The 17,058-nt window shown below is 44.3% G+C and overlaps 1 long non-coding RNA gene across 1 annotated transcript in view; it reads right to left on the bottom strand.

Moving 5' to 3' along the window:
- Positions 1 to 10,443, bottom strand: part of LOC128327539 (uncharacterized) — a 32,354-nt gene extending 21,911 nt beyond the window's left edge. Inside the window, exon 1 of the long non-coding RNA XR_008308664.1 lies at positions 10,382 to 10,443. This is a non-coding gene — a long non-coding RNA (uncharacterized LOC128327539). The remainder of the gene's footprint in view (positions 1 to 10,381) is intronic.
- Positions 10,444 to 17,058: the final 6,615 nt, after the last annotated feature.

Here is a 17,058-nt window from a genome sequence, read left to right as displayed (position 1 = left end):
TGTGGGGAAATGCAGTCGGGAGGTCCTGGAAGCAAAATTTAGGCTGATAAGTAGCATTTTGAAGTCCAGGACCCCCAAGGTAGCATTCTCAGAAATGCTACCTGTTCCACGTGCAAGTACAGTGAGACAGGCAGAGCTGAGGGGTTTCAATGTGTGGATGAGACGTTGGTGCCGGGAGGAGGGGTTTAGATTTGTTAGGCACTGGGACACATTTTGGGGCAAGCAAGGCCTGTACAAAAGGGACGGGCTGCACTTGAACCAAGATGGAACCAGACTGCTGGCACGTAAAATCAAAAAGGTTGCAGAGCAGCTTTTAAAATGACACCTGGGGAACAGCTGATGGGAACTGGGCAGTATCCCGTTTAGCAAAAGCCATCCTTTAAAGTGTGAGGCAAAGAATTCAGATAAAACAGAAGGGGACAGAGCAGAACCGCATAAAGAGCAGATGGGAACCTGTGCCAGCAGGTCAAAGAGTCAAAAGAATAGCATACATCCGGGGAGAGATTCAGCATATAGGTGCTTATATGCCAATGCCAGAAGCCTCCGAGCAAAGATGGGTGAGCTGGAGTGCTTGGTTGCTAACGCAGAAATAGACATAGTGGGCATAACAGAAACATGGTGGAACAGTGAGAACCCGTGGGACACTGCTATCCCTGGGTATACACTCTATAGAAAGGACAGGGAGGGGTGCCTTGGAGGAGGGGTAGCACTGTATGTTAAAGAAGGGATAGAATCTAACAAGCTAGAAAACCTAGGTGGACTGGAGTCCTCCACAGAAACCCTGTGGGTGACTATACGAGGCCGGAAAGGAAATTAGGAAAGGGAATGTGCTACTGGGGACGTGCTATCGCCCTCCGGATCATAATGCCGACAGTGACTGGGAGTTGCAGGAGGAAATCAGGGAGGCATCAAGGAGAGGCAGGGCTGTAATTATGGGTGATTTCAATTACCCACACATAGACTGGGTAAATTCACATTCAAGTCAGGACAAAGAGGTCAAATTTCTAGATACGCTAAATGACTGTGCCCTAGAACAGTTGGTCATGGAACCAACCAGAGAGAAGGTGACCTTGGATCTAATTCTGAGTGACACCCAGGACCTGGTGCGTGACATCAGTGTCATCGACCCTTTAGGGAACAGTGACCACAGTGCCATCATACAGCATACATGCGGGGAGAGAATCACCAAGGATGTCTAACACAGACATTTTGAATTTCAGAAGAGGAAACTTCTCCAAAATGAGAAGTATGGTAAAAAAAAAAAAAAAAAAGCTGAGGGGGAAAATCAGGAGAGTCACTTCGCTCCAGAGTGCATGGAGTTTACTCAAAACCACAATACTAGAAGCCCAGTTAGATTGTATACCCCAAAGGAGGAAAGGCACCATTAAGTCCAGGAGGATGCCAGCATGGCTAACGGGTACCGTCAAGGAAGCCATAAAAGGGAAGAAGACTTCCTTCCGAAATAGGAAGGCCTGTCCAAACGAAGAGAACAGAAAGGAACACAAACTCTGGCAAAAGAAATGCAAGGTGACAATAAGGGAGGCAAAAAGAGAGTTTGAGGAACATTTAGCCAAAAGTATCAAGGGGAATAACAAAAACATCTTTAAGTACATCAGAAGCAGGAAACCTGCCAGGGAGGCAGTTGGACCATTAGACAATGAGGGAGTGAAAGGGATAATTAAGGAGGATATGGAGGTTGCAGAGAAGCTGAATGAGTTCTTTGCATCTGTCTTCACGGCAGAGGATACTAAGCACATACCTGTTCCTGAACCAGGCTTTTTAGGGATGGAGGCTAGAGAGCAGAGTCAGAAAGGAGTGACAAGGGATGATGTTCTAAACTGTCTGGAAAAACTGAAAGCTAACAAATCACCAGGGCCGGATAGTATCCATCCAAGAGTCCTCAAACAACTCAAATGTGAAATTGCCGACCTCCTTGCTAAAATATTTAACTTATCCCTGAAATCGGGCTCTGTACCAGATGACTGGAGAGTAGCAAATGTAACACTGATTTTCAAGGAGGGATCCAGGGGCGATCTGGGAAATTACAGGCCGGTTAGCCTAACGTCCGTTCCAGGCAAATCGATGGAAAGCATCCTCAAGGATAAAATTGTAAAGCACCTAGAAGAACAGGACCTGCTGGGAGTGAGCCAGCATGGCTTCCGCAAAGGTAAATCTTGCCTCACCAACCTTTTGGACTTCTTTGAGAGTGTCAACGAGTGTGTGGATCAAGGTGATCCAGTTGACATAGTCTACCTGGACTTGCAAAAAGCTTTTGACAAAGTTCCTCATCAAAGACTCCTGAAGAAACTTAGAGGTCATGGGATAAGGGGACAAGTACATGTGTGGATTGCTAACTGGTTGAAAGACAGGAAACAGAGGGTAGGTATCAATGGAGAGTTTTCACAACGGAGGGAAGTAAGAAGTGGGGGCCCCCAGGGATCTGTACTGGGACCGGTGCTTTTTAATTTATTCATAAATGATCTAGAAGCAGGGGTAAGCAGCGATGTGGCCAAATGTGCGGATGATACCAAACTCTTCCGGGTAGTGAAATCCCAAACGGATTGTGAGGAGCTCCAAAGGGATCTCTCCAAACTTGGGGAGTGGGCGACAAAATGGCAAATGCGGTTCAGTGTTAGCAAGTGTAAAGTGATGCACATTGGTACGAAAAACCCCAATTTCAAGTATATGCTGATGGGATCCGAGCTGTCGGTGACGGACCAGGAGAGGGATCTTGGGGTTGTGGTGGACAGCTCGTTGAAAGTGTCGACTCAATATGTGGCAGCTGTGAAAAAGGCAAATTCCATGCTAGGGATCATTAGAAAGGGGATTGAAAATAAAACAGCTAACATTATAATGCCCTTATACAAAACTATGGTGTGACGACACTTGGAGTATTGCGTACAATTCTGGTCACCACATCTTAAAAAGGACATTGTTGAACTGGAGAAGGTACAGAAGAGGGCAACCAAGATGATCAGGGGTCTAAAGCACCTTTCTTATGAGGCAAGACTACAACACCTGTGGCTTTTTAGTTTAGAAAAAAGACGACTGCGGGGAGACATGATAGAGGTCTATAAAATCATGCATGGTGTGGAGAAAGTGGAGAGATAAATTCTTTCCCCTCTCACATAACACTAGAACCAGGGTCACTCCATGAAATTGATTGCCAGGAGGTCTAGGACCAACAAACGGAAGTACTTTTTCCACACAACGCGTGATCCACTTGTGGAATGCTCTGCCATAGGATGTGGTGACAGTCAACAACCTGGATGGCTTTAAGAGGGGTTTGGATGACTTCATGGAGGAGAGGTCTATCAATGGCTACTAGTCGGAGGGCTGTGGGCCACCTCCAGCCTCAAAGGCAGGATGCCTCTGAGTACCAGTTGCAGGGGAGAAATGGCAGGAGGGAGGGCACGCCCTCAACTCCTGTCTGTGGCTTCCAGCGGCATCTGGTGGGCCACTGTGCGAAACAGGAAGCTAGACTAGTTGGGCCTTGGGCCTGATCCAGCAGGGCTGTTCTTATGTTCTTAATATTCAGCTCAGCTGCACCCAGGGTAATTCCTAGGATAAATAGCACCCTGAGGTGAGGAGTGCCCCATAGTAATTGATGGAAGTTCAATTTTGTAAATAATACCCATACAATTTATAGGACTATGAATTAAAGGTTAAAGACACTCCCTAGCTCACTGCAGATATTATATAGGAACATAGGAAGCTGCCATATACCAGATCAGACCATTGGTCCATCTAGTTCAGTATTGTCTACACAGACTGGCAGCGGCTTCTCAAAGGTTGCAAGCAGGAGTCTCTCAGCCCTCTCTTGGAGATGCCAGGGAGGGAACTTGCTGGTGCTCTTCCCAGAGTGGCCTAAGATATTCTCTCTTACAGTACTCATATATAGTCTCCCATTCAAATGCAAACCAGGGCAGACCCTGCTTAGCAAAGGGGACAATTCATCTGTATCCTACCAAAGACAAACACAGGGCTCTGTGGTCACCAGCAGTCAACACCGACTCAACGGCACACTTTACTTACCACAAGACCAGCTCTCCTCCCCTTGAGGAGATCCAACAAACAGCAAGCCACCAAGTTCAGCTTGGCTCCCTCCTCAGGTAGGCACCCTGAGCTACTGCCCAGTTCACCCACCCTTAAGGTTAGCCCTGGCCCTAGATTGAACCAGTTCACTGGGGCTGTTCAAAGGAGACTCTTCACCAGGGCTTCAGAAAACTAGTAAATGGTAGCCAGTGACTGGCTTCTAAAAATATTGAGTCTGGCAATTGGTACCTTGATTACTGAAGAGAGCTGGAAGGAGGTTTCTTCTTCCATATGTGTTGCTGTTTATAGGGCTTGGCTATCACTTCCTCAAACTCTGTTTCTTTTCCAGCTCAATTAGTTCCCTCAACTTCACCGCACTTTCAATACATTCTCAGCCAAGATGGAGGTGGTCTAGCCGCAGAAGCAAGGACCTGGCAGCATGGTAGTGGTGGGGAACTGTGTAGTCTATTACGGTTTTCTGGAGAGGTCTGGTTATGGTTGCCGCCAGTTCATTTGGTGGTGACTTGGGACTGGGCGTTTTCTGTGGCTGCCCCAGGGCTTTGGAATATGCTCCTTGTTGAAATAAGAGCATCTCCTTCTCTGTTTGCTTTCAGAAAGACCCTCAAAACACACCTATTCTCACAGACTTAATGGGAATTAATTTTAAACTGTTTAATTTGTTTATTTTAACAGACTGTTTTTATTGTATTTTGTGAAATTCTAATTGTTTTTACTCTGTTTTACCTTGTGTTTTAAATTTTATACACTGCCTAGAATGTACAAAAGACAGTATTAAAATATGATAAATAAAAATAAACTATTTTTTTCAAACCTATTTGCACCATTGCTCTTACCATAATGCCTTTACCTCTTTGAATCCCAAATGGCTGCACTAATGGGGATTTCAAGGCTTCATGAAGGGTTGTCTGCCTTGTATGGGTTTCTGCTTTAGCTTTTGTGGCACATTCCTCTTCTTATGCTGCCATTCTAGCATGAAATTGGACTGTCTGTCTTGTCTTCTGACTCTCTGCCAGGGGCGTAACTATAATAGGGCAAGGGGAGACAGTTGTCTGGGGGCCCACTGCCTTGGCCCCCCCGAGGCAAGTCACATGACTGACTCCCCCAGCTGCGCACCCGCCGGGGCTTCCTTCAGTTGTATTCATCCTCCAAAATTGATGTGGGTGTTAAGACCTGGAGCTACCAGAACAGCATGTCTTTCTCTAGTACCATTAAATGACTTGCAGCATCCACAGTTTACAAAACCTTAATTTGGTACGATGTTCTGTTGTGGCGCATATATATATATATATATATATATATATATATATATATATATATATGCTTTTTGTTACCACTATTCAGCCTCATTTAAGATTTCTTTACTTCATCAGCTGAGCTTCAGTGAGGGGGGGCATTTTAAAATCTTGTCTCTGGACCCATTCCAACCTTGCTCCGCCCCTGCTCTGTGCCAAAGCTAAGAGTCAGCTCAAGCATTGAGAATGGTACAGTCCTTCACTGGCCTCAGAACAGTACCCCAGTGGAGGGCCACTGATTTGAAAATCACTCCCATGTCAACATTCTTTCCTTGATAAGTATGCTTTCCACAGGCTAGGAGATTTTGCCTGGAGATACTTGCAAATAAACATTTTTCAAATAAGCAGTTGCCCATGGGTTTCAGGGCCACCATTTTAGATTTCAGTGGTAAGGAAGGGGAGAAAAGAGGTATCAGTAGTTGCACTTGATTTACAGCAAGGTTTGAAGCTCTGCTTTTGGGTATGTACAAGGTGAAATTATTTAAAATTATGTTGTAAGAGCATTTGTTGTGGTTACTTTTAAAATACATTATAGCAAAGGGATCTATGTCTTTAGCACAGATAGATTGTTCACAAGCCTTTTAATTGTCTTTAACAATATAGCCACTCAGGGTATTGAACTACTCAGCAAGCCAGAGATACAGACACTGCTAAGGAATAATTGTATACAGGAGGGGACTGGTTTTCCCTTCCCTCTGTAAATGAGAGCCTTGGTACACTGGGGAGTCAGGTACAAGAGGGGTCAGGTTAGAATACAGCAGGCAGAATCAAACATTCATCTCACTGGTATAAGTTGGTCTATTTCTAACCCATTAATAGGGTTAAGAACATAAGAACAGCCCTGCTGGATCAGGCCCAATGCCCATCTAGTTCAGCATCCTGTTTCGCACAGTGGCCCACTAGATGCTGCTCGAAGCCACAGGCAGGAGTTGAGGGCATGCCCTCTCTCCTGCTGTTACTCCCCCGCAACTGGTACCCATAGGCACCCTGTCCCCGAGGCTGGAGGTGGCCTACAGCCCTCCGACTAGTAGCCGTCAATAGACCTCTCCTCCATGAAGTTATCCAAACCCCTCTTAAAGGCATCCAGGGCTGCCAATGTTTACCTGGCTTTTATAGCTTTGTCTTTAACAGTGGCTTGAGGTGGCACACAGTAGCACGTTTATGCTTCATGCTGCAAAAAACTTCTGATTTCTGCATATCAGCAGCTGTGAAACACACAAGATAAAACCAAGCCATCTTTTTTCAGATGAGGAGGGTTGCCATCAGTTGGCAACCCTACAAACCAACCCAAGAAAATAACAAGATAAATTTTGCTACTTAATTATTGTATCTAATCAGTTTTTCTTGAGCCTTCTCTTCCCTTCAGTGGTTTTTCTGTATGAGAAATATCTTCAGATCTTTGAGGCATTGTGTGGTGAGAAAAGGAGGAAGCTGATCAGTCTGACTAAAAAGCAACAGTTGTGCTTGAGATGAGAGCAATGCCTGCTAATGTTTCCTATACAGATACAAATGTTGCCTATATTTAAGAAAACTTGATTCAGGCAGAGAAATGTCAGTCTACAACCCAACTCAAAACAGCCTCCATGCTGGCTGCAGAATAAATTGAAGGGCAATCCTAACTTTACCAAGTAAGAAAGCCCACTGAAATGAGTATAGCTTACTTTGGAGTAAACATGTTTAGGGTCAGGATATATAGATTTCAGTAAATGTTTCTTTCCCTTGCAGTTCTAGGCCCTGATAATGATTATGGATTCCATTGAACGCCATCCTGGACTTGCCCATGTCTCTGCAGGAACTACATGTGGTTTGGGGTGCTCAATTCTGTGCAGTTATTTGATCACAGAGCAGTGCACCAAATTTCAGGAAATACAAGAAAAACAGAAGATAATGTAAGATTTTGTGCATAAGACGTTTGTTGCAGATGAAGATCAAAACCAGAATATTTCTGGACACAAACCAAGGGAAAACAAAGTTTGTTTGGGAAAAGAGGATAAACCAAGGGAGCATGCCAGAGAAAGGGTCAAGAGGAAGTTAAACGAAAGGTGACTTGTTGTCTAAGGTTTCTGAGAACCCTGAATTAGCACATTAAGGCCCAATATTAATGCAAAGAGCCATCTGCTTTACGATGCACATCCTATTGGGCTACATGTTTACAAGCTGCTTTGATTCCTGCCAAAGTCTGCTGGACTCCAGCTTTGCTTCTGCTTCAGTTCCTGCCTTGCCTTTCTTCCAATTCTCCAGCATTTGGCTTGCTCCATCTTGGTTCTGTCTGTGATCTCTGAACATATTACCCTGAGGAAGGATTTTCTGGCTTGGATGATCTGGCATAACTAGTTTCTGAACCAAGAAGGGTCTGGGGGGTAAACTTGTTTGGAAGTTGAGCCGGCTGTCCTAGGGGCCCTAATCCTTAATCCCATTTTTATGAGGGCTGGTTGTGATTGCTTAGCAAAGTAGGATAGGCACTCTGCACATCTTTAAAGGTGCTTGCTACCCAATGGCCTATTTTTAATGCATGAGCTTGACCCTGGAGCATGTGAAGCATAATTATTCATATGTTCCACGGTCTGACAGAACATGGGTGCTCAGTACAATTTTTGTGAACCTTGACCAAATACCTTGAACTTTGCAATACTCTCCCGGCTGGCATCTGCTCCTCAGCTTCCACCACAGTTTTAGATGTGGCTCTTCGCCCAGGAAGCCACTTAATGGCGCAGGGGGAAAATGACTTGGTTAGCACGCCAGAGGTTGCCAGTTTGAATCCCCGCTGGTATGTTTCAGTTTCCCAGACTATGGGAAACACCTATATCGGGCAGCAGCGATATAGGAAGACGCTGAAAGGCATCATCTCATATTGCGAAGGAGATGGCAATGGTAAACCCCTCCTGTATTCTACCAAAGACAACCACAGGGCTCTATGGTCGCAGGCATCGACAGTGACTCAACAGCACACTTAACCGTGTGTGTGTGTGTGTGTGTGTGTGTATATATATATATATACACACACACACACACACACACACATACATACATACCTGTACTTTGTTAACAGCCATGCTTATTCTGCCTGGCTCTCAGGAGAAATCTTGTTATTAGGGTTGCCAACACTCTGCTGGCAGAAATCAGGACAGGGTCTCGGCGGGGGGGGGCAGGGGCATGGCCACCTGGGGTGGGGCTTAAAAACAACAACCTTTTAAAGCCATCACTGAGCGATGGCAGAGCAGGACAGGAACTATGAAAGGAATGGTATGGTAGCTGCACCTCTCTGGGACAGGGAACAGGGCTGGATGGGGGGCAGGTGATGCACGTGTGCACAGAAGCCTGAAATCAGCCCATCTGACTCAGTTGGAGGAAGGCAGGCCTGAGGGAGGGAGTCTTTCACCCTCCCTTCCTCCATCCCCCTCCTCCTCCTGAAGTCAGTGATGGTTGCGGCACCTGCTGAGTGCTCCAGGCTTTCCTTTTAGCAGAAGCCCAGCGTGCCTGTCGCCACTCACCAGCATGCAACCTCTGCCCCCCAGCCAGCCCTGGCCCCTGCTCCAGAGAGGTGCAGCCACCATACCATTCATTTCATAGTTCCCGTCTTGCTTCACCACCGCTCAGTGGTGGCTTTAAAAGTGTTTTAATTTTTTTTTTAAGGTGAAACGTTGGGAGAAATTGCATCCCGAACGGGACAAGCACTTTCATCTGAAAACACAGGACATCTCTCATAATGCAGGACTGTTGGCATCCCTACTTGTTGTCTCGATCAGGTGAATATGAGCCATGTCCACTCCTTGAGCCCCAAAACTATCTCTGCTCCCTTTTCTTAAATCAACCCCCATCTCTCTCTCTCAAAGCCTCTTTCTCTTGCCCACCTGGGATCTTACGCAATTAGACCTTAAGCTAAAATGCCTCATTGTAGTTGGTTTATTTAGAAACTTACTTTGTTGCTCTTTAAGTTAGAAACTCCTTATTGAAGTTAATTTGCTTAGTAATGTGTTTTTATTGCTTTAACCACACAATTCTCTTCCTGTACCCCCACTCTCTCAAATAAATTCTTCTTTTTAATTGTGAAACTATATCCTTGTCTCAAATCCAGTCATTTCTTGAGTCCAAACGTTTACACAAATTAAAACTGGTGGAACTGACCCCTTTAACAACAAATTCCCCACACAGCCTGAACATTAGGGATGCTGACCAATCACCCCTGGGCCAGTTCCATTAACAACTTTCTGTATTTTAATTGTGTATTGTTTTAACTATATTTTAAACTGCTTTGAGATTATTTGAATGAAAAGCAGTATATAAATTGAATGATAAACAAACAAACAAATAAACAGAGCCACACAGTACCTATTTTTTGCGGGGTGGGGGGGACTCCCAAAGTCCCTAAAAGAACAGCATCATCATTTCAGTACTGCATTCTTTTCATAGCTCTCTAATAGCTAATCTAGCGACTTTTGAGTGATGCTAATTGATGTATTTCTGGGAAAGAGCTTCTATTCATACAACTCAAAACACCAGGACCAGTAATGAACAGGGTTTCTCTGGCTGCCTGAAATTTAATATCAAGCTATGAATGGCAACATCTGAATGCTTTGCCACTATCCTGATTTTTTTTTAGAAAGCTCTATTATAATATATGAAAAATAAGAAGTTCCTTTTAAAAAATACCCACAGGAGACATTTAAAATCTCCTGGCATCCTTACATTCATTTGCTTGGCTGAAATTATCAGTCTAGCACCAAACGATATAAAGGTAACAGCACCACAAGCTGTTGTGTGTAAATCCAAATGGGGTCACATAGTTCGGCAGGTCAGACATCTTTTTATCAAGCTGTATTATTGCTTACTGCAAGTGAGAGAGAGATTTCACTTCCAGTACATTGGATATTAATGGTACGAGTATTTTATAAATGAAAACAAACCAGATTATATCTTTTCATTAACATCCCTCCAGTTTTTCCTCACCCATTCTTACTAACCACAGCACTAAAGACCTGGAGCTGTAGGAATACAGCTTTATGTTGGATGCATTTTGCTTATCTTTTACTTACCTCTTCCTGAGTGGCTAGAAGGCTCCTGTATGTGCCTTTCTGCTGTTTGTCGTCCCATTAGCAGATCCACTGGAATGACAAGCAGCCACACACAGAGCATGATTTGTGAATGTTGCTTCTGCTCCCTCTGCTGGCATATATGCTACAGCTCCTGGAGCAATCCTAATGCCGTAGTCTCATGTTAATTTTAGCAATACCAGCTCCAGTGCAATGTTCTCTTCTCTTACCTGTGTATCTTCCATTGGGCTGTTTATGGAGATAAGAAAGATGCTTTAAATTGTGAGCTGGTGGGCAGGGCCCTGTATGTTTATTAGAAACATAGGAAGCTGCCTTATACTGAGTCAGACCACTAATCCTTCTAGCTCAGTATTGTCTACACTGACTGGCAGCGGATCTCCAGGGTTTCGGGCAGGAGGGTCTCCCAGACCTACCTGGGGGAAGCCAGGGATTGAAGCTGGAAACTTCTGCATGCAAGCAGCTGCTCTACCACTGAACTCCAGCCCCAGCCCGCTAAGGGGAATATCTTACAGCAGAGAGCACTCACAAGTTGTCACCCATCCATATATGAACCAGGGTGGACCCTGCTTAGCAAAGGGGACCATTCATGCTTGCTACCACAAGAACAGCTCTCCTCCCCACTGAACACTATTCTAGTTGTAGTAGTTTATTTTCGGTCACTGACCAGCCAGAAACACTATTCATATATAATGTGCTGCATATTTTATTTATTGATGTATTGTTTGATTTATAGACGGCCTTTCATAAAACTTATCCTAAGGCAGTTTGCAAAAGTTAATGCAATAAAATTCCACATAATAACATTAAAATATTAGAATCAATTAAAAACATAAAACCCAGCAATATTTCAAGCATGTTTTGGTTTTTGGTGAGCAAGGAATGATAATTAAGATACTATTTAGAAATAGGATGTACTACCAAGGTATGTACCTACTGCGGCTTTTCGCACAGTGCTTCTGCATAGATATGCATTGCCAATTCCTGACCCAAAGTGAACTCCTGAGTTTTTAACAGCTGTCTGGCATGAAGATGCTGGGCAGCTGCAATCGAGTGCAGAGCCGCAGTGACCAAGAATGGAGCAGGGAATAGGAGAATGAGCTGGATCTGAGTCTTTCTCTGCCACCTGGAAAGTCACTTCAGGGGGTTTCAGCAATTGGGCAGAATGTTGCCTTTGAGATACTGCAAAATTAGTAAGGGTGGTCACCCGGATTTGGGGAATTATTTTCAGATTTTCAACAAAATCCGCATAGGGTGTGTGGGATGTTGAACAGAGCTGGGACAAGGCACTTGTGCGCAGTGGCATAGCCAACATTGGACAAGGAGGGGCAATTGTCCCTGGGCTGCCAAGGCTGGGGGACCACCAAAGTGCCCCTGTTGCTCCTCTCCTAGGGTACCTGCTTGTCTTCTTCTGCACTGACCCCATGAATGAAGTGCTGTAAGAAGCTTCTGGCAGTGCAAGGAGAAGCGCCTCAGCCACCGCTTCCCGGCTGGCCCTTCCCTCGCTGGTTGGGAAGGAGTGGGAGAGGGGCCCCGTGTCCCTCTTCTGGATGCTGTCCAGGCCCCCTGCATCAGCATACTTGCACTGATGCAGGGGATATCCAGAACCCGGAAGGGGAGGTCCCACAGTCCCTTTCTCACCCCTTCCCAGCTGGTGTTTCATTGCAGCTGGATGCGTTCTATTTTCTCTCCTTCATTCTGAGCAGGGGAGATAACGAAGAAAGCATCCAGCCAGCAATGAAGTGCCAGCTGGGAAGGAGTGAGAAAGGGGCCGCACAGTCCTTCCGGGTGCTGGCTATGCCCCGCTGCATCTGACGTCTGCTGCTGGCGAGCTCCCTACGTCTTGCTTGTGCACTCTAGGCAAGGTTTGAAAACCATGCTCCCAATGAAATTATGAGTTACCTAACATGTTTGTTATTACTTGTATGTATAACTTTTGTGTTACAGCTAAGACGCCTGGATAACTTGAGACCAACCAAGCCAAAAGCATCCCACAAGCCTATTATGAAATAACTCCCTGTTTTGCAGTCAAAGGAGGTGGCAAAAACTAGAGGTTTATTCAGTCCCTGCAGGGCCACCATACATGTCTGGTGAATTGAATTTAGCTTGGTGGGTCACAGCTTTGCAAATTGTGTGCAAGCCTGTTTATTGTTAACGTTCAGCAAGGTCTCTTTCCTACTGTATCTATTTCACAGTACACTTGCGATAAGTGTAGTGGAAGGAATGTTCCACTTTAATGACTTTAATGGCTTTAGCAATGAGAAAACCTCTTGCCATATATGAAACACAGGAAAAACAGATTGAGAACTCAGTGTGAGATCAAGGCTGACTCACCACCACACTGCAGGAACTGTGTTTGCTTTGGAATGCCACATAATGAAAACTCACCATTTCCCCAAGGGGTATGTGTATATGTATACAGTATAAGTGTGTATATATATATTCTGAAGATGAGTTTGCACATTTGTAATCAAGCTGTTCCCATTTAATTGCTTTTGTGCACTCTGATCCTAAGTGTATTATATGGAAATATTTCCATGTAATGGCAAGCTGGATGATGGTGGGCACAGAAACAGTTCCCAGAACATTCCCATCGGATCATACATATGCAAAGGACTATTGCAGAGGGGAGAAAACTCGCATTGAGTTTCCTCTGGTGTGTGTGTGTGGTGGTTCTCCTACATTGCACACGAATCTCCTAACAGTTATTAATGCTGTCAGCTCACACAGGGGATAAGATTTCCTTGAGCTCAGTGGCAAATGTCTTGCTGTAAGGTTACTTGGACCAGAGCCGATGTTATTTATGGTCAATGTCTTAGAATGAATATGTTCCATTATGTTTCCAACCTAGACATGTATTTAGCAGTAGATTATTGCTACCTGAATGGCAAATAGCCAACATTTTCTCCAAGTGCATGGAAATGATGTGCAGCAGACTACAATTATTGTCTGCTATGGTACTTAACACAATTGTTTCTCGGTCTTTCTTGCATCAGCATGGCGATTTTATATGGGCACTGCTTTTAGTTAAAGGGTTTACAAAAGCCCTTCATTTTGAAAAGTTGTCTCCATGCAAATCTTCCTACTTGGGTTTGCAGAACTGAACCCTGATGAAGGGTTTACAATTTTGCAGCCTAAAGAGATGTCACTTTGTTAACCATACCTCCCACCATGCTATGGAAAGGCTAATCACAAGCATAGTATGTGTTGCTTTACCATTATTCCGTGCCAATATTCCAAGCATTGCCGTTATACATTTCCCAGGCCTCCTATAAAATCTGATAACTGGCACAGTTCATAGAAACTGAAAAGAGAGAGAGATTAATTTGCTAAAACTTTAAATCAAGTTCCATTGACAGACAACTTTTTAAATGGTTACCAGATGAAACTTTGTCTTTGTTATAAAAGTATGCACTATGCTCAGCGCCACCTTCATCTATCCTTGTAGTTACAACTAGCATTTTAATGTTCTAAAAATATACCAGATTTTAGAGCATCCCAATAAAAAAGGTTGCATGCTGATGAATAATCCAATATATCACAATTAAATAATGCACCCCACAGCTTCTTATTGTTTCTTGATCTAAACAGAAGTTGGTTCCAAGCTGCACGCTTATTCTGATACAGCTCAAAATGTAGTATTATTAAATCACTCGCCAATTTGTTTTAATGTCTAACTCTGTCGGTCTATACACCCATACTGATTCAAATAAAACACAGCAGCCCTATTCAAACATTATATTGTATGTGTGCTAGGGATCTGTACACATGTACATGTTTTTGTACATTTTAAAATGACTGTACATGCTATGTGCATTCATTTAAAATGTGAATATTGGTACAGACCCCCTCAAATGTAGGATTATGGATAGGAACTGTGCTGTTGTATGTATGTTGAACATAATGTACAAACGTGTGTATGTGCATTCGGGATTGTACGTGCATATGCTGAGCACAGATTATACATGAATTGAACTAATGTGTGAGCAGGGTTAGTAAGAGAAAGCAGAGCATACCGTCCTTTGAGAAAACCACAACATTTCTCCCTTTCCTGAAAATAATTTATTTTATTACTTTCTTCTTTGGAAACTATTGAGGAAAAAGTATAAGGTTCGGACTGAGGTCTTCAAACCAGTCTGTCAGCCTTTCCAGGATATTTTTAAAGCAAACATTCTGTTCTCCTTTTTAGGATAGGTGATTGTTGGATGTGCTGTGGAGTCTGGCGGAGAACGTTGGCTTTGTTTTGGTCTACAGTGATGGCATTCCTCCGGTTTCAATGATGAATGCATATAGAGAATGTTCAGGTTTGTAAAACTTGAATCTCCCAGGAGCCATCATTATCTAGCTGACATTTATGAAGCACACCTGTGTAGTGTTTGACCATTACACAAATCTGTGCATTGCCACGTTTATCATTCTGGTTTGTACTGAGCTCTGCTATATAACCATGGCAATTAGTGGATATTTTTTCTCAGTGTATCCAACATTCGATTTTCAGTCCTGTTAACATTTCTTGCACAGCATTAGCTGTTGGCTTCTATCTAGATATCGTCACGTAATTCAGTGAGACAAGGCAGTGATTAAAAATGGCCACTTGCTATACTCTAATAAGTCATGGAAGCCTGATGGAAGGGTTGCCAGACCACAGGCTCTCTTGCTAATGGGCTTGGGCATAAGAGAGTAAGTAGCATTGACTTCCAGGCCAAGGGACTGGAACTAACATGGGAGTCCAAAACAAATAATTCCATTGTTCTGACTATCAAGACAGAGATATTTAAAGGAGAGGTTTTTTTTTTTTTTTTAGATTGTCCCTGGTAGTTGTCTTTTGACCGAAAAACAGAGAGGGAGGGAGGGAGAGACTGGAGAGAGAGAGAGAGAAAGGGGGAGAGAGAGAGAGAGAGAGAGAGAGAGAGAGAGAGAGAATGAATCTGATATTTAAAATGAAGCCACAACCCCACTGCTGTGGAACCTTGCAAATACTGCTGCTTAATGTAACCTTTAATTTGTTTAATCTGCGTCTTCTGAACAAATCAAAATGAGAGTCAAGAAGAAGACCATTCTGTATATATGAAACTGAGAGAAAGGTATTTTGAAGTCTATTTTAATTTAGGAAAAAAAGCAAGCCAAAGTGATGCACCATTCTATGCATGTCTACTCAGAACTAAATTCCATTAATTTCAATGGGATGGCACTCAGGTAAGTGTGTATGCACATACTGTACATTCATTGCCTCAGTCTCCAATAGTTTTGGCTGGAGGATCTGATGATCCAGAAAACTGGCTGCAGTTTGCAAGAATATAAAGGTTGGATTGGCTTTTTTTTTCTTAAACTGCATCTCTCGTTTGATGAAATAAGTTGGCACAGTTTCATTTCATGCTGACCAATACACTGAAGCCAAAGAGAGATGACCATATTACTGCAGCTCTGTAAAAAGATGGAGTGAGTTTTAGATAACCATATCCAAATATACTGCTTGTTTTTCACTGTTAAAACTTTCCTTTTCCAACAGGCCTTTTTTTCTGTGAGCTGATCAATGATCTCTTATGACTCTCTGTGCCATCTCTTTGCAAATGCAAATTTGGCTGTGATACTGAAAAAGCCTACTGGTCTATGGTGCTTAAAAATAGCAAGTAACCACGGGCAGAGCCACCATTGAGCAAACGGGTTCAAAGAACCTGGGCTGCCAATGGAAAGGGCCGCTGGAGCCCCCATTGTGCATGACGTCACACACAAAGGGGACCCACCCCAGTCCCCCCTCTCTCATTTCTAGGCAGCGCTTGCTGCCTGACAGCATCCCCCCCCTTCCTCTCCCTCCACACTCATGGGCATGGCTTGGGCTCCAGAGAGCCCGGAGCGAGCTCTGCTCCTCTCATTTCCGGCAGTGTTTGCTGCCTGACAGCACTTATTTCCCTTCCTTTCCTTCGCTGGAGGGAGAGGAAAGGAAATAAATGAGAAGAGAAAGCTCAGAGAAATTTCTTACAGAGAGATTACAGAGAATGAGAAGCGAAGCTCGCTTGGGGCTCTCGGAAGCCCAAGCCATGCCATCATGCACATGGGGTGTTACTGGTGGGGCCAGGGCCGGACTGCGGGCACTGAAAGGGCAGTGGAATATATGTGGGGAGGGTGCCTGGTTTTGAGCAGAATGGGTACTTAAGGGTGGGAGTATTCATTGCTGCCGAGTGCGGTGGGGCGCCCTGTAGGGGGGCACACCGGGAATATGCCCTGTTGCCCTGTGGGCCAGTCCGAGCCTGGGTGGGACCACCAGGAGGGATGGGCCACCGTTTGGCTGGCTCCACCACTGCAAGTAACATAATAGACTTCTTCACATGACCCTAAACAGGATCGGAGGAGTGCCCAGCTAGGGTAGGAGCTCCTGATACATGGTTGTATTAATTCAAGCATCAAGGTAAGAGGAGGGGAGAATGGTTGTGTGGGTGGTGGGAGCTGGGTAGGATGGGAAAGCATGCCCTATCCAGATTATGTCCCCAGCATTTTACCAAGGGTGGACAAAAAGCCATTCTACTTGGCTCCCACACAACCATTCTCCCCTCCTTCTATCTTGCTGTTTGAATTCACATGACCGTGGATTGAGAACATGGATTGGGAATGGCTCTTCTATCCTGGCTGGGTATTCCTCCAACTCTGTTTAGGGTCATGTGAAC

Source organism: Hemicordylus capensis, chromosome 5 (genome assembly GCF_027244095.1).
Source record: "Hemicordylus capensis ecotype Gifberg chromosome 5, rHemCap1.1.pri, whole genome shotgun sequence".
Classification (NCBI taxonomy): domain Eukaryota; kingdom Metazoa; phylum Chordata; class Lepidosauria; order Squamata; family Cordylidae; genus Hemicordylus; species Hemicordylus capensis.
This window is presented reverse-complemented; position numbering and strand designations above follow the sequence as displayed.